A 25,611-nucleotide genomic window follows, 5' to 3' on the forward strand; every position below is an offset into this window, starting at 1 on the left:
TGGAAAGCACAAAACAAGGACGGGAGGAGTTTTCACTGAAGTTTGGATATTTTTATAATATTCATTTGTTCTTTATTTATTGTGTCTATGGAAACTAATCACAGACATTCATTAGGCGTCTTCCACCTGTAAACCTTAACCTACAATGAAAGTTATGTTGATATTCTTTTCCAGCAGAGATAACCTGCGGTGCTTTAGGAGTCCCGTAGCTTCAGTTGTGACCAACAGGGCGGTTATTTTTCTTTTTTATTGCTGCGCCCCGACCTCCCATTGGGTTTGAAGGGGAAAGGAAGCGGGTGAAAAGGGAAGGGCATAAGACTATTATGGAGATGTTGTGTTAGAACCTTTACATTTTGTACGATGATGTTATTTTTTTAGATTTTTGTAAAGTATTAGAAATTAATAAAATTTACTTTAGATAAAGGAAAAAAAAAAAGAAATAAAGTGTATTTTTATGAAAATAATTGAATCGTCTTTCTTACCACGAGAGACAATACTCCTTACTGCAAGTGAGAGCGGCCGCCCAGGACAATAGGGACCGTAATGTGGAGGGACGTAAAACACTCAGGAGGTGGTTAGATCTCAGGATCTGTATTCCTCTGATGAGTTATCGACTTCTGCAGAGTCTGGAGGGAGATAATGAGACGCCAAGAGTTTAGAAAAAACATTATCTATTAATGTAGAGATAAGGGAGAACATACCAAACAGAGTCAGATCTGACTAATGGACTTGATTGGTTAAAGGGGTTTTCCCCAATATTATTTTTTTTCTCCTAACCACAGATTGTTGGGCGTCTAAACACTGGGACCCCAAGTTATCAAGACCAGTGATCCGACTCCTTCCATGGTCTGTAAATTATCCTGTGGACCAGGGTCCGAACAAAGAATCCTGTGAGGAGCCCAGGATCTAGAACTTTACTCTCGGCAGCAAAGATCCAGAAGAAGACAAACCAATCTGAAATTGAACAGAGCACTGTGGACTTTTTCTTATAGGTTGAATTATTAGGTTTTATTGATGAAACATCCTACATAATGTATGGCCTGTGGGCCCATCATACCCCAGACCACCACTAGATGGGACAACCCCTCTAATAGTATTTTGGGGGCGTGGGGAAGCCGTGTCGTGTACCCTCAGCCCCGGCTACTCCCCGCCCCAGTAGCCTCTTTGGTAAATTAGCATATTACCCTGATTAAAGATTTAAAAAGATACAGGAGAGTAAAGGATTAGCCCTAAGAATGGCTATCCTTACATACGTTAGATGCACCTACACCGGATCTATCTTAATAGGTAGATCCGTGGTGGTAGGTTTCCTTTAATGTGTTGTGATTGAGGAGGCAGAGTCTTGGTTTCGGAAGAATTAAAGGAAAAAAAGTCAGATTTCAGTGATATGGAGTAGCAGCAGGGTCCTCCAGCTACACAGAGTATTTCAGGGAGTGAACTGCGCTGATCCGCGCCTGAGAGTTAAGAATTGGAAGAAGTTAAGGTCCCTCATGGGGAATAATTTTAAGCCAAACTAATATTCAGTCTTCCTTCTTGCATGTTGCTGGTTCCAGTGGAATGGACCGGCGCCAGGCTGCGGCATGAACTCGCTATACTATTAATAACATTGATAAAATGAGAGCTGTTAAGCGAAGTTACCGGGGTCAAGTGAAGACTTTCCAAGTCCTACGAGTATTGACACTCCACAGATAAAACTGCTTATTCCTGCACCGCAGTTAAGATTCTGACAAGTATTGAGTATAATTTGTTTTAGGATATTTGCCAGAATGTTTTCTGCTAAAGTTTTAAAGAGATCTCGCTCCACTTCCCTCTTAAGTTTAGAATCATTACATCCCACATTGATTTGTGCTAAAAATGTAATTTCATTTCACTCTGGCAGCGGCTTCAGACAAATGGCCCCGCGCTGCAGCCCAGCGACATCTCTCATTGTCTCTACATCTTATTCTACTTACTCCATACAATGACTTTGTAAGGTTTGGACATCCGGTCTGCAAGGAAAGGGAGATCACTGCACATTTATAGTGTACGTCTGGTGCAAACCTGTCCCTGCCACCAGAATACTGAGAAGTGATAGGAACTTGAGAACAACAGTATTATAGTAGTTCTATTCTTGTACATAGGGGGCAGTATTATAGTAGTTATATTCTTGTACATAGGGGCAGTATTATAGTAGTTATATTCTTGTACATAGGGGGCAGTATTATAGTAGTTATATTCTTGTACATAGGAGGCAGTATTATAGCAGTTATATTCTTGTACATAGGGGGCAGTATTATAGTAGTGATATTCTTGTACATAGGGGGCAGTATTATAGTAGTTATATTCTTGTACATAGGGGGCAGTATTATAGTAGTTATATTCTTGTACATAGGGTACAGTATTATAGTAGTTATATTCTTGTACATAGGGGGCAGTATTATAGTAGTTATATTCTTGTACATAGGGGCAGTATTATAGTAGTTATATTCCTGTACATAGGGGGCAGTATTATAGTAGTTATATTCCTGTACATAGGGGGCAGTATTATAGTAGTTATATTCCTGTACATAGGGGTCAGTATTATAGTAGTTATATCCCTGTACATAGGGGGCAGTATTATAGTAGTTATATCCCTGTACATAGGGGGCAGTATTATAGTACTTATATTCTTGTACATAGGGGGCAGTATTATAGTAGTTATATTCTTGTACATAGGCGGCAGTATTATAGTAGTTATATTCCTGTACATAGGGGGCAGTATTATAGTAGTTATATTCTTGTACATATAGGGCAGTATTATAGAAGTTATATTCTTGTACATAGGGGGCAGTATTATAGTAGTTATATTCTTGTACATAGGGGGCAATATTATAGTAGTTATATTCTTGTACATAGGGGGCAGTATTATAGTAGTTATATTCTTGTATATAGAGGGAATTATTATAGTAGTTATATTCTTGTACATAGGGGACAGCATTATAGTAGTTATATTCTTGTACATAAGGGGCAGTATTATAGTAGTTATATTCTTGTACATAGGGGCAGTTTTATAGTAGTTATATTCTTGTACATAGGGGGCAGTATTATAGTAGTTATATTCTTGTACATAGGGGCAGTTTTATAGTAGTTATATTCTTGTACATAGGGGGCAGTATTATAGTAGTTATATTCTTGTACATAGGGAGCAGTATTATAGTAGTTATATTCTTGTACATAGGGAGCAGTATTATAGTAGTTATATTCCTGTACATAGGGGGCAGTATTATAGTAGTTATATCCCTGTACATAGGGGGCAGTATTATAGTAGTTATATTCTTGTACATAGGGGGCAATATTATAGTAGTTATATTCTTGTACATAGGGGGCAGTATTATAGTAGTTATATTCTTGTATATAGAGGGAATTATTATAGTAGTTATATTCTTGTACATAGGGGACAGCATTATAGTAGTTATATTCTTGTACATAAGGGGCAGTATTATAGTAGTTATATTCTTGTACATAGGGGCAGTTTTATAGTAGTTATATTCTTGTACATAGGGGGCAGCAGGCCCGGCGCCAGCACCCGGCTAACCCGGGCAAGTGCCGGGGCCCCGGGGTACTGGAGGGGCCCACGGATCTCCCCGGGTCAGCAGGACATCTGCCCCGCTGCCCGGTAGATTCCTTTCCTCTCTCATTGCGATCTGTGTCCTCCGGACACAGATCGCGATGAGAGCATTTGCGCTCACTGCTGAAGGCTGAAGGACCTTTGATGATGTCATGGTCACATGACATGCCGGGGAAAGCAGTAACAACACGGAGAGAGCTGCATCAGGTGAGGGGGAGACATGACAGGGGCCAGGGAGGGGGTCAGTGTGTATACAGGAGGGGGTCAGTGTGTATAGAGGAGGGGAGGGGGCAGTGTGTATACAGGAGGGGAGGCAGTGTGTATACAAGAGGGGGGCAGTGTGTATACAGGAGGAGGGGGAGGCAGTGTGTATACAGGAGGAGGGGGGTCAGTGTGTATACAGGCGGAGGGGCAGTGTGTATACAAGAGGGGGTCAGTGTGTATACAGGAGGGGGGCAGTGTGTATACAGGAGGAGGGGGGCAGTGTGTATACAGGAGGGGGGTCAGTGTGTATACAAGAGGGGGGCAGTGTGTATACAAGAGGGGGCAGTGTGTATACAGGAGGGGGTCAGTGTGTATACAGGAGGAGGGGGGGCAGTGTGTATACAGGAGGGGGGCAGTGTGTATACAGGAGGGGAGGCAGTGTGTATACAGGAGGAGGGGGAGGCAGTGTGTATACAGGAGGAGGGGGAGGCAGTGTGTATACAGGAGGAGGGGGAGGCAGTGTGTATACAGGAGGAGGGGGGGCAGTGTGTATACAGGAGGGGGTCAGTGTGTATACAGGAGGGGGGCAGTGTGTATACAGGAGGGGGTCAGTGTGTATACAGGAGGGGGTCAGTGTGAATACAGGAGGGGGTCAGTGTGTATACAGGAGGGGGTCAGTGTGTATACAGGAGGGGAGGCAGTGTGTATACAGGAGGGGGGGCAGTGTGTATACAGGAGGGGGGGCAGTGTGTATACAGGGGGAGGGGAGGAATGTGTACACGGGGATGGGGGGGGGCAGTGTGACTACTGGAGGGCGGCCCATAAAGGGGCCCACTAGGGCTCTGTCGCCCAGGGGCCCACTAAAACCTGGAGCCGGCCCTGGGGGGCAGTATTATAGTAGTTATATTCTTGTACATAGGGAGCAGTATTATAGTAGTTATATTCTTGTACATAGGGAGCAGTATTATAGTAGTTATATTCCTGTACATAGGGGGCAGTATTATAGTAGTTATATTCCTGTACATAGGGGGCAGTATTATAGTAGTTATATTCTTGTACATAGGGGGCAGTATTATAGTAGTTATATTCTTGTACATAGGGGGCAGTATTATAGTAGTTATATTCTTGTTCATAGGGGGCAGTATTATAGGAGTTATATTCTTGTACATAGGGGGCAGTATTATAGTAGTTATATTCTTGTACATAGGGGGCAGTATTATAGTAGTTATATTCTTGTACATAGGGGGCAGTATTATAGTAGTTATATTCCTGTACATAGGGGGCAGTATTATAGTAGTTATATTCTTGTGCATAGGGAGCAGTATTATAGTAGTTATATTCTTGCACATAGGGGCAGTATTATAGTAGTTATATTCTTGTACATAGGGGGCAGTATTATTGTAGTTATATTCTTGTACATAGGGGGCAGTATTATAGTAGTTATATTCTTGTACATAGGGAGCAGTATTATAGTAGTTATATTCTTGTACATAGGGAGCAGTATTATAGTAGTTATATTTTTGTACATAGGGGCAGTATTATAGTAGCCATAAACAAAAAGGGGGTCGCTCCACACACATGTGCCTTCAATGTGTGCACGGAGTCCAGTACAGAGATCAGAGACAATAGTGGAACATGTGAAGCAACTGCCTGGCACACAAGGATCTTGGATAAAATTCTGTATATTTTTATTTCCTCTAATCAAAATACAATGCATCATGGCATGTGCATAAGGGGCAGGTCATCCGCATATTGCAGCCGAAAGACAGGCAGTTTTTTTTTTGTTTAAAAATAAATGTATCTTTTTAAAAAGACATTTTTTTAAGGCGTTGAAGTTAGACAGGTCAATGCTGTCTAGCATTTGCAATTTTTTTTGCGATTTTTTTCAAAAGTCCCAGTTGGCGACTACATCTAACTTTAGTCTAAACTGCTGGATTTGTTAGATAATTAGAATGAATCCATTGAAAAGCATTGCACCACGAGTTTTGCTGCAAATGTGGAAAAGTTGCAAAAAAGTGCAAAGACATCGAAAAAAAACATTGCGCAAACACCTGTAACTTTTTTGTCCTAACATTTAGAAGAAAGGTAATGATAAATCTTCCCCACTGAATTGCTGTTGGTCTTATACTATTTGCAATCTTTCCTCTCCCCTACTATCTTAGACTATCTGTATCCTAACATCATCGGTATTCCACATGATGAGCGAGTGAGAGAAGCCGGAGCAGCTCGATTGACTGTGACTTACTCCTTGTATTCTAAGTCCACTGCCATGCGCAAATAGCAAAGTCTACTGCGCATGTTACTAACTGCCAATACTTTAAGATTACTGCCATGCGTGTAAGGGGGACATTCTGACATGCGGAATGGACTCATGGGGGCACATTTACTTACCCGGTCCAAGGAGTTCACCGAAAGTGCATTGTCCGACAATCATGTACATCCGCCGCGATTCACTTAGATCGTGCGCCTGATATCCTGCATGTGTCGCTTCCCTGCTCAGGTCCCAGGAGTTCACCTCCTTCTTCCTGTTGCATGTAAGTGCATTGTCTTGCCACACAATTTGAAAGTTAAATCCTGCGCTCAGTCCGAATCACTCGGATCATCCGACGGCCTGCCCCATGATTTCTGTTCCACCGCGGCTGTGCCAAAAACCTATCAAGTGCAAATACCTGTTAAATAACTGTCAATGCCGTGCAAAACCCGAAAACGGTGCAGAGTCTGACGAAAGTGCATGCACAGACCCTTAGTAAATAAGCCCCATAAAGTTGCATCGGACTGTAAGTATTTGCCCTACGCAGACGGGAGAGGTCTACACTTGTGTGGGTGATACAAACTGTGACTCAGGTTGTTTAAGTCCAGTGTCATACATGAGTTACACCAATATTATAAAGGGGCCTTGTATTGATTGATCACATGATCACGCTACCCTCTGCGGTTACACTACCACTCAAAAGTTGGGGGTCACTTAGTAGGAATTTCCTTATTCCACACATTTTTTTTCAATGAAGATAACATTAAATGAATCATTAATACACACATTGATAATGTGATATATGACTATTCTAGCTTCAAACTTCTGGTTTTTATTGCAATGTCTACCTAGGTGTATATAGGCCCATTTCCAACAACCACCACTCCAGTGTGTTTTTTAACTGTGTAAGAAGGCTAATGGATGCTTAGGAAACTCTTGAAAACCCTTGTTTTAGTAAGCTAGCACAGCTGAAAACAGTTTAGCTAATTAGAGATAGAGATTAGAGATTAGATAAAACTGACTTTCCTTTGAGCTGGTTGAGAATCTGGAGCATCACATTTGTTTGTTCTATGATATTCTCACAATGGCCAGAAGAAATAAACTTTCATGTGAAACTTGGCAGTCTATTTTTGTGCTTAGAAATGAAACACATTCCATGTGACAAATTGCCAAGAAACTGAAGATTTCCTGCAATGGTGTGTACTGCTCCCTTCAGAAGAGAGCACAAACAGAGTAGAAAGAGAAGTGGGAGGCCCCACTGCACAACTAAGCAACACAACAACATTAGAGTTAACTCTAGATTGAGAAGCACCTCGCAGGAACTCAACTGGCAGCTTCATTAAATAGCACCAAATGCCGGTGTCAACGTCTACAGTGAAGAGACAACTCCAGGATGCGGCCTTCGCGGGACAGGGGCAAAGAAAAAGCTGTATTTTAAACCAGCTAATAAAAGAAAAGATTAATACAGGCAAAAGAACCCAGGCATTGGACAGATGAAGATCGTAAAAAAAGTGTTATGGGCAGAGAAGTCTAATTTTGAGGCATTTGGATGACGCAGAAGAACATTTTTGAGACGCAGGACTGAAAAGATGCTGGAAGATGCCTGTCACATGGTGGAGGTCATGTGATGGTCTGGGGTAACGTGGGAGATTTGTACCAGGTCAAAGGGATTCTTATTAAGGAAGGCTATCACTCCATTATACTTCGCCAGGCCATACCCTGTGGACACATGATTGGAGCAAATTTCCTCCTACAACAGGTCAATAACCCAAAGCCTCCAAATGATGCAGGAATTATTTAGGGAAGAAGCAGCAGCTGGGATCTATCTGTAATGGAGCAGCCACCCAGTCACCAGATCTCAGCCCCATTGAGCTGTTGTGGGAGCCGTTTGACCGTATGGTGCGCAAAAAACGGAACCAACTTGTGGGAGGGGCTTCTGGAAGCATGGGGTAAAATGTCTCCAGCAAATTAAAAGCTAGAGGCCCAAATTCAGGAATGCTGGAATGGCAACAAAGGGAACATTATGTGATGAAAGCAAAGTTTGAAGGAGAAAATTATTATTTCAAATGAAAAAAAAAAATTTTTTTACCTTCTCAATGTCTGAACTATATTTTCAAATGGGGGCAGTACGGTGGCTTGGTGGTAAGCACTACAGCCTTGCAGCCCTGGGGAACCGGGGTTTAAGTTCAAGGATCAACATCTGCAAAGAGTTTGTATGATCTCTCCGTGTTTGCGTGGGTTTCCTCCGGGTCCTCTGGTTTCCTCCCACACTCCAAAACATACTGGTCGGTTGAGTAGATTGTGAGCCCCATTGGGGACAGGGACTGTTTTCATGGAAAACACATTGCTTTTGAGCGATAGCGAATATGCTTGGGACAATTGGTGTTCAGCTTTCACTCTAGCCCCTACACCTCTGAGGTTTCCATGTTATGAAATGAAACATATCTGGGGGACTATTCTAGGTTGTAATACAGTATTGAGGGATAATAAATATAAAGCTGATATAGCCACAATTCATACTGACGGCCAGATAGAACTAGAAATTGTGAGTTAAAATACAAGACAGAAGGCACAGACAGTGGGCTCTGATTTCGAAACACTTTTCCCAGCTCTTCCTTCCTATTGCCCGGCCGCCCTTGGTAGTAGGTAGACAACTAGAAGATGATCCCTCCTTATATCTTAGTGCAGACGCAGAACATGACAAACAAACACAAAAACACAACAAACCGGGTCCGCAACAGCGGGAGCAAACAACGACAATCAAGATCCAAAGGGAAGTAAGAAATACAAGCCAGAGGTCAGGTACCAGGGGAGAATCAGAATAATCAATAATAATAATTATTCCTTTATTTATATAGCGCACACAGATTACACAGTGCAGCACAGAGTTTGTCATATCAGTCCCTGTCCCCAATGGAGCTCACAATCTAATCATCCTACCAGTATGTTTTGGAGTGTGGGAGGAAACCGGAGGTCCTGGAGGAAACCCGCGCAAACATGGAGAGAACATACAAACTCAGAATCAACCAACAGAGCAAATGTGAATAAAGCCAGATGACACAATTGACTAGCAGCCTATGGAGTGAGAGGTGGATACTTATAGAGAGGAAAGGTTCTGCCCCAGGGGAAAGGAGCAGCAGTCACAGACACACAGCATTAACCCCTGCTAGGGAAAGGCAGTGAAAGGTTGTGACAGATATCAGATCAGCAGCCACTAGAGCCCAGTACAGACTGCCAACAAGTGAAGAACAGGAAAACCCAACATCTCCTAAACCCACTAGCATGGATGGAGGAAGATGCTGATGCAGACATGGCAGTGCGGTATTATTGATACGTAGGTCAAGTGTGAGTGCACACTCATTGTGATTCACAGCTTTGAGTGATATATTGGGTTCTTGGATGTATAATATGTGATGTGATTAACCCAATCACATAAGGGTCCGACAATTTTTTGGTACTACACTGCACTTTAAGAATACACAGATACAATGCACACAGACTCACAGATTTAGGTATCTATTATTACAATCAGAGTTCTGCTATTTTTCTAATTGATGATGATGCAGTGAGGTTACTTCACTATTACTACTCTTCTCACTGCCCTGAAAAGGACAATTATTTTGTCCTTCACAGCCATCCCTCCCTATCTGCCCTCAAAAGGGCAATTATGAAAGAATTAAACCAAACTTTTCCTCTCATGGTCCCTCCAGCTGCATCCTCTCCTTGGTTCTGTCTCCTAGTTGTAAGTTCTGCAAATATCCGCTCATCACTAGACATTTGTATGTTCTCTCCGTGTTTGTGTGGGTTTCCTCCAGGTCCTCCGGTTTCCTCCCACACTCTAAAACATACTGGTAGGATGATTAGATTGTGAGCCCCATTGGGGACAGGGTCTGATTTGGCGAGCTCTGTGCAGCGCTGGGTAATCTGCGTGCACCAAATAAATAAAGAATTATTATTATGCTCCATCCTAAAACAGATGCGGAGGAATACTAAGAATAACCAAGCACATTAATCACATTTTTCTATTTTCTTCAGTCTTTTCTTATCTGTTTTGGTCTTTATATCTAGGACAAAGAAGTTCGATTCCTCTGTATCCATGGTAAACTCCATTTTGCTACAATCAGAAGGCAGACCTGGCATCTCCTTCTCCGGCTTTGGATGGCGCTTATTTCTAATTGATGCTGGTTCCTTTAGCAGGACCCATTGATATCAGATTGGTTGCACGTTCCTCATGTAGGTCCCAGTGGGACTCATTAGAGGGGAATTCTCCTGGATGCAGAGTCTATGCAGATAAAGGGGGGTGTGATGGATTTTTTTAGGTACCTTCACACAACTTTGAAAACATTCTGCATCGTCGTGACAGTGTTTTTCATTATCTAACAAACTTCAGCAAACTTTTTCCCCTCGGTGGCTAATGACTTGTATACAAATCTTAGATTCATAAGGACGACATCAATTATTTAACTCCTCGTTTCCAAGCTGTGAAGAAGGAACCTTTAACAAGCCCCGATGAATATCATGGCAGTTAATGCCCATTAACCACAATGTACTACAATCTCATTAATAAGTCATGTGTGGTTACTATCCCATAGATGAAAACCTTACACTTCCGAACAGAGTTTTTTTGTTTTTTTTATCAAGCGGTTGAAAAATATCTGGATTTTTTTTCATGGAGATGGGAAGACTAGGAAGAAAGTAAGCAAAGATCTCACATCTGTTGATGCATGTGAGGGCAGTCGGCCATTATGTTGCTCAGAAGCGGAACAAAAATAGTCATCTTGCACCGATCTTAAAGACTCGTCTCTGCTTCTTACGCCTTAATTAGAAGCCGGCCGACAAGAAGAACACAAAGTTCTGTAGTTTATTTCAAAGTCTAATTGATCTCTATGAAGAGTCTTAAAGTCATTGAGTAATGAAGCATTGGTTAATGGATGAGACACAAAGAACAGGGGCTGCTCTCTGGACTAGATGCAAAAATTACATGGAACGATCAGACACCAAAAGCCACTGGAGAAGGTCACGTTAAAGTTTGCTACAAGTTGTTAATAACTTATTAGATGTGAGAGGTTGCCCAGGAGTGGTTTATCTTCAATTCATCAATAGTTGTTTGGTTTGGGGGGGTGACATCCGGCTACTGTATCAGGTCTTGGACTGTAAATATTTGGATTCATGATCCTTGTAGAGTCTGTGAGTACATCACTAGGTCCCATTCACTTTCAATGATGGTCAAAGCTATAGTTTGGTTTCCAATTGCTCCATTCCTGGGCTATTATATTATCAAACAGTGGATTGGTTCAGGAGCCATTATTAGTCCCAGTGTGGGACTGGCAAAATAGAGTCCCAGAGGTTCCACCCGTGGGTCCAGTGTTAATGAAGGGTGAACCACTCAAGAATCCCAACCTGACCCAACCCGATCTTGTACTGATCAACTATAGATGGACTTTCCTCTTTACTCTTTGGGTCAGTATGAAAATAGATATACCAAATATAATTTTTATTATTATGTTTTACTGTCTCATTTAAACCCATTGATTACAATGTGCGATTCGCACATTGTACTGACTGAGGAGGAAAATCCCCATATACTTCAATACTGTAGTATGGCAGTATATGGTAAGATCAGACAACCTTGGGTTAAAGTACCATAGGGGGTCTGAAAAATAGTAAAAATAAAAATAAATAAAAAAAAAATTATATTAAAAAAAAGTAAAAATTCAAATCACCCCCCTTTTTCCTAGAACTGATATAAATATAAATAAACAGTAAAAACCAGAAACAAATTAGTTATCGCCGCGTTTGAAATTGCCGGTTTATCAAAATATAATAATGGTTTTTCACTGCGTTTAACTCCATAATTGAAAAAAGCGCCCAAATTCAAAAATCCCACATGACAAAATATAAAATATTCAATAAAAAGTGATCAGAAGGTCGTACAGTCCTAAAAATAGAAACATTGAAAATGCATCAAAAGTCTCAAAAAAATGACACCACCCACAGCTCAGTTCACCATAACATGAAAAAGTTATTAGTGCCAGAAAATGGCAAAATCAAAAAAAAAGTTTAATTTTTGTAAATGTATGAAAACATTATATAACCTATACAAATTTGTTATTCCCGTGATTGTACCGACCCAAAGAATAAAGTAGACATGTCATTTGGGGCGTACAGTGAAAGACGTAAAATCCAAGCCCACAAGAAAACGAAAAAAATAAGTTTTTTCACCAATTTCATTGCAGTTGTAATTTTTTCTTGCTTCCCAGTACATGGCATGGAATATTAAATACCATCACCATGAAGTGCAATTTGTTACGCAGAAAATAAGCCATCACACAGCTCTATACATGGAAAAATTAAAAAATGTATAGATTGTTGATGGTGGGGAGTGAAAATTGGAAATGAAAAAACAAAAAAGGCCCAGGTCTTTAAAGGGTTAACAGCGGAGAGACCGGAACAAGCAAAGCCCCGCCCCTTCACCTCCTGCTCACTCTGGAGCTCAGTCTGCATCTCCTGAAGGGAGAACAGCTGACGCAGACAGAAAGTGCAGCATTAGAAGCAAACATTTGCAATAAGGTAATGAATGTACATTGCGAAATGTTTGTCTTCAGCTATTACAGATGTAGAAAAACTTCATAAACTTTACAGAAAATTAAAATGTCTCAACATTGGTGTACGGGACTGTTGATGAGATCTGTTTTTTGCAGGACTGGCTGATGTTTTCATTGATACCATTTTGGGAACTTTGCAAACTTTTGATACATTTTTGTTGAAATTTGGGATTTTGATTTTTGTATTTTGATAGTTCAGGAATTTTGAGATGTTGGTAAATGTCTAAAAGGCTTATAGTTTGATTATTTTATTTATTTTTGTGTTCTAGGGAAAAGTGGGGTTTCAATTTTTTATATTTTAAATATTTTTTAGTCTTCTTTTAAGGTTTACAATTTTTTTTTTAAAACCATCTAGTACGTTTGAACTGTATGGTGTTTGATTGCTCAAGAACATACTGCAATACGACTGGCATCCAGCAGGCTGTGAGAGCTGTGGAGCCTCTAAGCCAGGGATGTGAAACTCATTTTCATTGCCACCCACAGCAGTCAAAGTAACTCCCCAACCCCCCAGCAGCCACAGTGTCCCCTCAGCAGCTACAGTGCTCCCCAGCAGCCTCAGTACCCCCACAGTGCCCAGTAGCAGCCATAGTGCCCCTCCAACAGCCACGGCACTCCCCCAGAAGCTACTGTGCCTTCACAGAAGCCACAGTGCCCATAGTGCCCATCCCACCTGAAGCCACAGTGCCACCTCTACTCCAGCAGCCACAGTGCTCGCTCACACATTACCCCCCTGTAGCCCCAGTGCTCCCTTCAGCACCCTCTTGTACACCCACAGCAGTCACCGTGCCCCCGCCCTAGCAATCACAGTGCTCATGAGCAGCCACAGTGCCCTCCAACAGCCACAGCGTCCCCCACAGCAGCCCCAATGCCCCTAGTAACGACAGTGCCTTCCCAGCAGCCACAGTGCTCACCAGCAGCCACAGCGTCCCCCATAGCAGCCCCAATGCCCCCAGTAACCACAGTGCCCACCAGCAGCCCCAGTGTCCCCTACAGCAGCCCCAATTCCCCCTGTAACCACAGTACCTTCCCAGCAGCCACAGTGCTCACCAGAAGCCGTAGCGTCCCCCACAACAACCCCAATGCTCCCAGTAACCGCAGTGCCTTCCCAGCAGCCACAGTGCCCACCAGCAGCAACAGCATCCCCCATAGCAGCCCCAATGCCCCCAGTAACCACAGTGCCCACCAGCAGCCCCAGTGTCCCCTACAGCAGCCCCAATGCCCCCTGTAACCACAGTACCTTCCCAGCAGCCACAGTGCTCACCAGCAGCCACAGCGTCCCACATAGCAGCCCCAATGCCCCCAGTAACCACAGTGCCCACCAGCAGCCCCAGTGTCCCCTACAGCAGCCCCAATGCCCCCTGTAACCACAGTACCTTCCCAGCAGCCACAGTGCTCACCAGAAGCCATAGCATCCCCCACAGCAGCCCCAATGCCCCCAGTAACCACAGTGTCTTCCCAGCAGCCACAGTGCCTTCCCAGCAGCCCCAATGCCCCCAGTAACCACAGTGCCTTCCCAGAAGCCACAGTGCCCACCAACAGCCGCAGTGCCACCTGTACACCAGCAGCCACGGTGCTCACACAGTACCCCCATTAACCCCAGTGCCCCTCCAGCAGCTCCAGTGTCCTCCTCCGAAACATCACAGGACACACCGGACGTTCAGCGTCTCAGTGGAAGCCATGGATGTTTAGTGTGGACTTTTATATGGACTATGGCTTATCTAGCCGAAGTTTGGTGGTGTATTTATGCTATTCTGTCGTTTGATCTAACTATATATAAAAGAGTTACAGTTATGCGTATGGTCTGAATTCTGCTTAAGAATCCTAATGGATAAAACGGGGTGTGAGAGCTGTGCCGCTAGACCAGTGTAAGTTGAAAAGACGGAGCTTGTTTATTATATTTGTGACAACCATTTATGACACTTATTAGACATTAATCCTAAGTCAAACCCATTTTGGAGACACAAATGATCCACTTCCCACTGCTTCTGGTTCATGGAATATCCTCTACCAGATTGGTACAGAAGGGGTTAATGAGAGGGAATGCAGGAATCTGCTGCTGTTCACACTTGTACATTCCCCTCCATATCGGAAGTAATTTATGGACATGTTCCATTGTGTTTCTCTCTTAATGGTTCTGATCCGTGGCTCTCGGTGCTGAATGATGATAATTGTTTTAAGGCAAAACGTGATTAAAAAAGGAAAAAAGGTACAAATTCATCAAGTAAAAAAATTCAGACAAAAACTGTAAAGTTTGTGGATGATGAAGTCTCAGTAACATCGATTTCCTGAGGAGATGATTAAGTAACGGCGAGTGCAGGTAACGCTTATTGAAGACCCAAGGCTTTGTCATTACCGCTGTGTATAAAAGCGAATATAATTCAATAAACCGCACAATACCCAAAGCTGAGAGCGCGGACATGATCAAGAGCGGCGCTAAGACGAGAAAAAGAGGAATTAATGCCGAAATGATGGATTCTGCTATCAGGTGCAAATCTCTGAGATGAATATTATTATCTGTTATTACTGTAACAGAACTAAACTATCAGCATCAAACACAGATACATCATTAGGGAGTACATAGGGGCAGTATTATAGTAGTTATATTCTTGTACATAGGGGGCAGTATTATAGTAGTTATATTCTTGTACATAGGGGGCAGTATTATAGTAGTTATAATCTTGTACATAGGGAGCAGTATTATAGTAGTTATATTTTTGTACATAGGGGGCAGTATTATAGTAGTTATATTCTTGTACAAAGGGGGCAGTATTATAGTAGTTATATTCCTGTACATAGGGAGCAGTATTATAGTAGTTATATTCTTGTACATAGGAGGCAGTATTATAGTAGTTATATTCTTGTACATAGGGGACAGTATTATAGTAGTTATAATCTTGTACATAGGGGGTAGTATTACAGTAGTTGTGTTCTCGTACACAGGGGGCAGTATTATAGTAGTTATATTCTTGTACATAGGGGGCAGTATTATAGTAGTTATATTCCTGTACATAGGAGGCAGTATTATAGTAGTTATATTCCTGTACATAGGTGGCAGTATTATAGTAGTTATATTCTTGTACATAGGGGGCAGTATTATAGTAGTTATATTCCTGTACATATGGAGCAGCATTATAGTAGTTATATTCTTGTACATAGGAGGCAGTATTATAGTAGTTATATTCTTGTACATAGGGGACAGTATTATAGTAGTTATAATCTTGTACATAGGGGGTAGTATTACAGTAGTTGTGTTCTCGTACATAGGGGGCAGTATTATAGTAGTTATATTCTTGTACATAGGGGCAGTATTATAGTAGTTATATTCTTGTACATAGGAGGCAGTATTATAGTAGTTATATTCCTGTACATAGGGGCAGTATTATAGTAGTTATATTCTTGTACATAGGGGGCAGTATTATAGTAGTTATATTCTTGTACATAGGGGGCAGTTTTATAGTAGTTATATTCTTGTACATAGGGGCAGTATTATAGTAGTTATATTCTTGTACATAGGGGGCAGTATTATAGTAGTTATATTCTTGTACATAGAGGGCAGTGTTATAGTAGTTATATTCTTGTACATAGGGGCATTATTATAGTAGTTATATTCTTGTACATAGGGGGCAGTATTATAGTAGTTATATTCTTGTACATAGGGGCAGTATTATAGTAGTTATATTCTTGTACATAGGGGGCAGTATTATAGTAGTTATATTCTTGTACATAGAGGGCAGTGTTATAGTAGTTATATTCTTGTACATAGGGGATAGTATTATAGTAGTTATATTCTTGTACATAGGGGGCAGTATTATAGTAGTTATATTCTTGTACATAGGGGGCAGTATTATAGTAGTTATATTCCTGTACATAGGAGGCAGTATTATAGTAGTTATATTCCTGTACATAGGTGGCAGTATTATAGTGGAGAAGGAACTTAAAGTCTGGTGGGACGCTGAGACTCTAACATCTTATATTGGGAAGAACATGATTCCTCGAGGGTTGAGGATTAGAAAAGCCCCCACAACGATATATTCATAAGAATTTATGACATGTTGGAATGCAACCCTCAGTGAGTGTTCCACCAAACTGATGCACATGATTATCAAAGAGGAAAGAAATTTGTTACTAGAGATCAATAATGATATTGAAACAACACAAGCGGACATAAAAAGATCTGTCTCACCGATGGACTTTGAACATCAGCTTACTCTGATTAAAAATAATATTGAGAAGATGGAAAAAGATTAGAGATGAGCGAACACTAAAATGCTCGGGTACTCGTTATTCGAGACGAACTTTTCCCGATGCTCGAGTGCTCGTCTCGAATAACGAACCCCATTGAAGTCAATGGGAGACTCGAGCATTTTTCAAGGGGACCAAGGCTCTGCACAGGGAAGCTTGGCCAAACACCTGGGAACCTCAGAAAAGGATGGAAACACCACGGAAATGGACAGGAAACAGCAGGGGCAGCATGCATGGATGCCTCTGAGGCTGCTTAATCGCACCATTATGCCGAAATTATGGGCAACAGCATGGCCATGACAGAGTGACAGAATGAAGCTAGATAGCATGTAAAACATCCAATAATTGACCCTGACACTATAGGGGACGGCATGCAGAGGCAGCGGCAGCAGCGGCAGGCATGGCAACATACCCTAATTGGACTCAGGCTTCAAACCAATGGGTGTCAGAGAGGAACCAAAGGAGGTGAGCAAGAAGCGCTCAAATAATATCGGTACATGATAAAAGTTTGCCAGTATATTTTGTGGATTACACAGCAGGGTGGCGACAAAGTTAACATGGAAGCCATGAAAACAACCCAAAATTCTGCCTGACACAGCTCGTTTGATAAGGGGACCATGTATGCTTACAGTTCATGCCAGTCGCTGCACTGGCTGCCAGTCTCCTTTCGAATACAGTTTAAAATAATAATAACCCTCATCCATAAAGCTCTGTATAATGCTGCACCCCCCTACCTCTCCTCTCTTATCTCAGTCTATCGCCCAACCCGTGCTCTTAGATCCGCCAGTGATCTTAGATTAACCTCTACCCTAGTGCGGACCTCCCACTCGCGTCTCCAAGACTTCTCTAGAGCTGCACCAATTCTATGGAATGCTCTGCCCTGGACTATCAGACTAATACCTAACCTCCAAAGTTTCAAACGTGCTCTTAAAACCCATTTCTTTAGGCAAGCCTATAACACTCATTAACTGCATGAAGTTTTAACTCTTCTACTAACCCGTCCTGTGTCGTCCTCCCATCTGTTATCCAGCAACCAACAGGCACCAGACTTCTCTGCAGTCCCATTCACCCTGGACCTGGTATATAAGATGACGGCTGAGTGGTTCAAGCGACAGCAATTCCATTTATTATATTTTTTTCTATTCCCTAAGAAGAATGGCTTGACCATTAAATATTCTTTTACCTCGTGTTACCCCATCATCTTCATAAACCGTAAGCTCTGGCGAGCAGGGACCTCACTCCTGTTGTTCCATACAAATGTTGTGCTCTGTTACAATACATTTGTATTTGTTTCCTATGATTTGTAAAGCGCTACGGAATATGATGGCGCTATATAAATAAAGATTATTATTATTATTATTATGGAGGCAGTGAACTAGTAGTAGATTAAAGGTGCTGCAACTATGTTAGTTGGATCTTGGGATGGAGCTGGCGCTCTGCAGCCAGGCGAGCTTTTGCCAATCCAAGCCCCTGTCTCTAGGCTACTCCCCAAACAGCACTTCTAAGAACCTTTTGTATAAGATCAAGTGTAGTAGCGTTCTTATAAGTTTAGGATATGGCGGGTGAGGGGAATGTAAACAGATGCGCAAGAAGCGCTGAAATAATATCCCTAAATGGTAAAAGTTTGCAAGTATATTTTGTGGATTACACAGCAGGGTGGCGACAAAGTTAACAACTTTGATGTGGAATGCCCTGTAATAGCTCTTGGGCGGTGTGCCTTTTATCGCCTAGGCTCAGCAGTTTCAGCACCGCCTGCTGTCGCTTAGCGACGGCACTGCTGCTGTGCCTAGAGCTACCGACTGATGGCGCCATGCCCACGGATGGTAATTCGGAGGAGGAGGAGGTGGAGGAGGGGTGGGAGGAGGTATAGTAGGCCTTTGAGACCTGGACCGAGGTAGGCCCCGCAATTCTCTGCGTCGGCAGTATATGACCAGCCCCAGGGTCAGACTCGGTCCCAGCCTGCACCAAGTTAAGTGTAGTAGCGTTCTTATAAGTTTGGGATATGGCGGGTGAGGGGAATGTAAACAGATGCGCAAGAAGCGCATGATGCGCATGGAGCTGGCGCTCCGCTGCCAGGCGAGCTTTCGCCAATTCAAGCCCCTGTCTCTAGGCTACTCCCCAAACAGCACTTCTAAGAACCTTTTGTATAAGATCAAGTGTAGTAGCGTTCTTATAAGTTTAGGATATGCCGGGTGAGGGGAATGTAAACAGATGCGCAAGAAGCGCATGATGCGCATGGAGCTGGCGCTCCGCTGCCAGGCGAGCTTTCGCCAATTCAAGCCCCTGTCTCTAGGCTACTCCCCAAACAGCACTTCTAAGAACCTTTTGTATAAGATCAAGTGTAGTAGCGTTCTTATAAGTTTAGGATATGCCGGGTGAGGGGAATGTAAACAGATGCGCAAGAAGCGCATGATGCGCATGGAGCTGGCGCTCCGCTGCCAGGCGAGCTTTCGCCAATTCAAGCCCCTGTCTCTAGGCTACTCCCCAAACAGCACTTCTAAGAACCTTTTGTATAAGATCAAGTGTAGTAGCGTTCTTATAAGTTTAGGATATGCCGGGTGAGGGGAATGTAAACAGATGCGCAAGAAGCGCTGAAATAATATCCCTAAATGGTAAAAGTTTGCCAGTATATTTTGTGGATAACACAGCAGGGTGGCGACAAAGTTAACAACTTTGATGTGGAATCCATGAAAACAACCCAAATTTCTGCCTGACACACCTCGTTTGATAAAGGGACGATGTATGGAGGCAGCTATATGGACGACTTTTGGAGGTAGCAATGGAGACAACGTTGGAGGCTGCTATGGAGACAATTTAATTTGGATAGTGCCTGTATGTGGCAGTCCCAAACATTTTTCAAACCAGAGGAGCAGGTAGGTGGCCCTCCAGTAAAATGGAATAGATTGAGTGCCTGTATGTGGCAGTCCCAAAAATGTTTCAAACCAGAGGAGCAGGTAGGTGGCCCTGCAGTAAAATGGAATAGATTGAGTGCCTGTATGTGGCAGTCCCAAAAATTTTTCAAACCAGAGGAGCAGGTAGGTGGCCCTCCAGTAAAATGGAATAGATTGAGTGCCTGTATGTGGCAGTCCCAAAAATGTTTCAAACCAGAGGAGCAGGTAGGTGGCCCTGCAGTAAAATGGAATAGATTGAGTGCCTGTATGTGGCAGTCCCAAAAATTTTTCAAACCAGAGGAGCAGGTAGGTGGCCCTCCAGTAAAATGGAATAGATTGAGTGCCTGTATGTGGCAGTCCCAAAAATGTTTCAAACCAGAGGAGCAGGTAGGTGGCCCTGCAGTAAAATGGAATAGATTGAGTGCCTGTATGTGGCACTCACAAAAATTGTTTCAAACAGAGGACCGGGTAGGTGGCCCTCCAGAAAAATTAAATGCATGAAGTACTATAGCAAGAGCCAGTGGGCCCTGTCAAAAAATAGCCATTTTCCTCTGCTTTACTGTACAAAGAGGAGGAGAAGGAGGAAAATGAGGAGGAGGAGGAGTGGATCAATTATTCAGGTTGAGCTTCCTTCACCTGGTGGAGATTGGAAATTCTGAGAAATCCAGCCTTTATTCATTTTAATAAGCGTCAGCCTGTCAGCGCTGTCAGTCGACAGGCGTGTACGCTTATCGGTGATGATGCCACCAGCTGCACTGAAAACCCGCTCGGACAAGACGCTAGCGGCAGGGCAGGCAAGAACCTCCAAGGCGTACAGCGCCAGTTCGTGCCACATGTCCAGCTTTGAAACCCAGTAGTTGTAGGGAGCTGTGTGATCATTTAGGACGATGGTATGGTCAGCTACGTACTCCCTCACCATCTTTCTGTAAAGATCAGCCCTACTCTGCCGAGACTGGGGACAGGTGACAGTGTCTTGCTGGGGTGACATAAAGCTGGCAAAAGCTTTGTAAAGCGTACCCTTGCCAGTGCTGGACAAGCTGCCTGCTCGCCTACTCTCCCTCGCTACTTGTCCCGCAGAACTACGCACTCTGCCGCTAGCGCTGTCAGAAGGGAAATACTGTTTCAGCTTGTGCACCAGGGCCTGCTGGTATTCATGCATTCTCACACTCCTTTCCTCTGCAGGGATGAGAGTGGAAAGATTTTGCTTGTACCGTGGGTCCAGGAGAGTGAACACCCAGTAATCGGTGCTGGAATAAATTCTTTGAACGCGAGGGTCACGGGATAGGCAGCCTAGCATGAAATCTGCCATATGCGCCAGAGTACCAACGCGTAAGAATTCACTCCCCTCACTGGCCCGACTGTCCATTTCCTCCTCCTCCAACTCCTCCAACTCCTCTTCTTCTGCCCATACACGCTGAACAGTAAAGGACTCAACAATGGTCCCCTCTTGTGTCTCACCAACATTCTCCTCCTCTTCCTCCTCATCCTCCTCCACCTCCACCTCCTCCGATATGCGCTGAGAAACAGACCTGAGGGTGCTTTGGCTATCAACAAGGGAATATTCTTCCCCTGTCTCTTGTGACGAGCGCAAAGCTTCCGACTTCATGCTGACCAGAGAGTTTTTCAACAGGCCAAGCAGCGGGATGGTGAGGCTGATGATGGCGGCATCGCCACTGACCATCTGTGTTGACTCCTCAAAGTTACTCAGCACCTGACAGATATCAGACATCCACGTCCACTCCTCATTGTAGACTTGAGGAAGCTGACTGACCTGACTACCAGTTCTGGTGGAAGTTGACATCTGGCAGTCTACAATCGCTCTGCGCTGCTGGTAAACTCTGGATAACATGGTCAGTGTTGAATTCCACCTCGTGGGCACGTCGCACAACAGTCGGTGAGCGGGCAGTTGGAGGCGGCGCTGCGCTGCCCTGAGAGTGGCAGCATCTGGGCTGGACTTCCTGAAATGCGCACAGATGCGGCGCACCTTCGTGAGCAAATCAGACAGATTGGGGTATGTCTTGAGGAAACGCTGAACTATCAGATTTAACACATGGGCCAGGCATGGCACATGTGTCAGTCTGCCGAGTTGCAGAGCCGCCACCAGGTTACGGCCGTTGTCACACACAACCATTCCCGGCTTGAGGTTCAGCGGTGCCAGCCACAGATCAGTCTGCGCCGTGATGCCCTGTAATAGCTCTTGGGCGGTGTGCCTTTTGTCGCCTAGGCTCAGCAGTTTGAGCACCGCCTGCTGTCGCTTAGCGACGGCACTGCTGCTGTGCCTAGAGCTACCGACTGATGGCGCCGTGCCCACGGATGGTAGTTCGGAGGAGGAGGTGGAGGAGGGGTGGGAGGAGGAGGAGGCATAGTAGGCCTGAAACACCTGGACCGAGGTAGGCCCCGCAATCCTCGGCGTCGGCAGTATATGAGCAGCCCCAGTGTCAGACTCGGTCCCAGCCTCCACCAAGTTAACCCAATGTGCCGTCAGCGATATATAGTGGCCCTGCCCGGCAGCACTCGTCCACGTGTCCGTGGTCAGGTGGACCTTGTCAGAAACGGCGTTGGTCAGGGCACGGATGATGTTGTCTGACACGTGCTGGTGCAGGGCTGGGACGGCACATCGGGAAAAGTAGTGGCGGCTGGGGACCGAATACCGAGGGGCGGCCGCCGCCATGAGGTTGCGAAAGGCCTCGGTCTCTACTAGCCTATAGGGCAGCATCTCCAGGCTAAGCAATCTGGAGATGTGCACATTAAGGGCTTGGGCGTGCGGGTGGGTTGCACTATATTTGCGTTTCCGCTCCAGCGTCTGGGGTATGGAGAGCTGAACGCTGGTGGATGCTGTGGAGGATCGTGGAGGCGACGATGGGGTTTTTGTGGCAGGGTCCTGGGCAGGGGGCTGACTAGCAGCTGACACAGGGGAAGGAGCAGTGGTGTGCACGGCCGGAGGTGAACGGGCTTGTTGCCACTGAGTGGGGTGTTTAGCATTCATATGCCTGCGCATACTGGTGGTAGTTAAGCTAGTAGTGGTGGAACCCCTGCTGAGCCTGGTTTGGCAAATGTTGCACACCACAGTCCGTCGGTCATCCGGTGTTTCCTTAAAGAACCTCCAGACTTCTGAAGATCTAGCCCTCGCCGCAGGAGCCCTCGCCACGGGAGCTTCACTAGTTGACACATTTGGCGCTGATGCACCAGCTCTGGCCCTGCCTCTCCGTCTGGCCCCACCACTGCCTCTTCCAACCTGTTCTGGTCGAGGACTCTCCTCCGTCTCAGAAGCACTGTGTTCACCCGGCCTCTCAACCCAGCTTGGGTCTGTCACCTCATCATCCTCCGATCCCTCAGTCTGCTCCCCCCTCGGACTTCCTGCCCTGACAACAACTTCCCCACTGTCTGACAACCGTGTCTCCTCATCGTCGGACACCTCTTTACACACTTCCACTACGTCAAGAAGGTCATCATCACCCACAGACTGTGACTGTTGGAAAACCTGGGCATCGGAAAATTGCTCAGCAGCAACCGGACAAGTGGTTTGTGACTGTGGGAAGGGTCCAGAAAACAGTTCCTCAGAGTATGCCGGTTCAAATGCCAAATTTTCCTGGGAGGGGGCAGACTGGGGGGGAGGAGGCTGAGGTGCAGGAGCTGGAGGAGTGGCGATTTCGGTGACATGGGTGGACTGCGTGGAAGACTGACTGGTGGTGGACAAATTGCTCGAAGCATTGTCAGCAATCCACGACATCACCTGTTCGCACTGTTCTGGCCTCAACAGTGCTCTACCACGAGTCCCAGTAACTTCAGACATGAACCTAGGGAGTGTAGCTCTGCGGCGTTCCCCTGCTCCCTCATCAGCAGGTGGTGTCTCACCCCGCCCAGGACCACGGCCTCTGACCCCTGCAGTAGTTGGACGCCCACGTCCCCGCCCTCGTCCTCTACCCCTAGCCCTCGGGTTAAACATTTTTAAAATGAGAGTTATAACTTTATTTTTTTTTTTACTTTTTTTTGGTTTTTTTTGTGTTTTTTTTTTTTTTTGTGTTTTTTGTTTTTTTTTGAGTTTTTAAAACCAAACAATGCTATCCTATTGCTATGGCTATTTTCTAGCCAAGTATCAAAGCACACTACTATGCCAGATGAGATGACACTGAGTTAGTGCCTAATTGAAATCCAACCCCTACTAAATTTTCCCACTTCGGTCTTTGCTATGGATATGTGCGTCACTAAGCGCAGAACACAGCGGTCGCAAGTCTCACTACAAATTGCTCAGAATTGGCTAGTACATGCACTGCAGAAAGTACAGCCACCAGCAGATCAACCAGAAATCAAATATATAGAACGCTACTGTATGCGTAAGTAAGCTCTTTGTATTCTCCTATGGCTATTTTCTAGCCAAGTATCAAAGCACACTACTATGCCAGATGAGATGACACTGAGTTAGTGCCTAATTGAAATCCAACCCCTACTAAATTTTCCCACTTCGGTCTTTGCTATGGATATGTGCGTCACTAAGCGCAGAACACAGCGGTCGCAAGTCTCACTACAAATTGCTCAGAATTGGCTAGTACATGCACTGCAGAAAGTACAGCCACCAGCAGATCAACCAGAAATCAAATATATAGAACGCTACTGTATGCGTAAGTAAGCTCTTTGTATTCTCCTATGGCTATTTTCTAGCCAAGTATCAAAGCACACTACTATGCCAGATGAGATGACACTGAGTTAGTGCCTAATTGAAATCCAACCCCTACTAAATTTTCCCACTTCGGTCTTTGCTATGGATATGTGCGTCACTAAGCGCAGAACACAGCGGTCGCAAGTCTCACTACAAATTGCTCAGAATTGGCTAGTACATGCACTGCAGAAAGTACAGCCACCAGCAGATCAACCAGAAATCAAATATATAGAACGCTACTGTATGCGTAAGTAAGCTCTTTGTATTCTCCTATGGCTATTTTCTAGCCAAGTATCAAAGCACACTACTATGCCAGATGAGATGACACTGAGTTAGTGCCTAATTGAAATCCAACCCCTACTAAATTTTCCCACTTCGGTCTTTGCTATGGATATGTGCGTCACTAAGCGCAGAACACAGCGGTCGCAAGTCTCACTACAAATTGCTCAGAATTGGCTAGTACATGCACTGCAGAAAGTACAGCCACCAGCAGATCAACCAGAAATCAAATATATAGAACGCTACTGTATGCGTAAGTAAGCTCTTTGTATTCTCCTATGGCTATTTTCTAGCCAAGTATCAAAGCACACTACTATGCCAGATGAGATGACACTGAGTTAGTGCCTAATTGAAATCCAACCCCTACTAAATTTTCCCACTTCGGTCTTTGCTATGGATATGTGCGTCACTAAGCGCAGAACACAGCGGTCGCAAGTCTCACTACAAATTGCTCAGAATTGGCTAGTACATGCACTGCAGAAAGTACAGCCACCAGCAGATCAACCAGAAATCAAATATATAGAACGCTACTGTATGCGTAAGTAAGCTCTTTGTATTCTCCTATGGCTATTTTCTAGCCAAGTATCAAAGCACACTACTATGCCAGATGAGATGACACTGAGTTAGTGCCTAATTGAAATCCAACCCCTACTAAATTTTCCCACTTCGGTCTTTGCTATGGATATGTGCGTCACTAAGCGCAGAACACAGCGGTCGCAAGTCTCACTACAAATTGCTCAGAATTGGCTAGTACATGCACTGCAGAAAGTACAGCCACCAGCAGATCAACCAGAAATCAAATATATAGAACGCTACTGTATGCGTAAGTAAGCTCTTTGTATTCTCCTATGGCTATTTTCTAGCCAAGTATCAAAGCACACTACTATGCCAGATGA

Source organism: Engystomops pustulosus, chromosome 9, assembly GCF_040894005.1.
Source record: "Engystomops pustulosus chromosome 9, aEngPut4.maternal, whole genome shotgun sequence".
Lineage (NCBI taxonomy): Eukaryota > Metazoa > Chordata > Amphibia > Anura > Leptodactylidae > Engystomops > Engystomops pustulosus.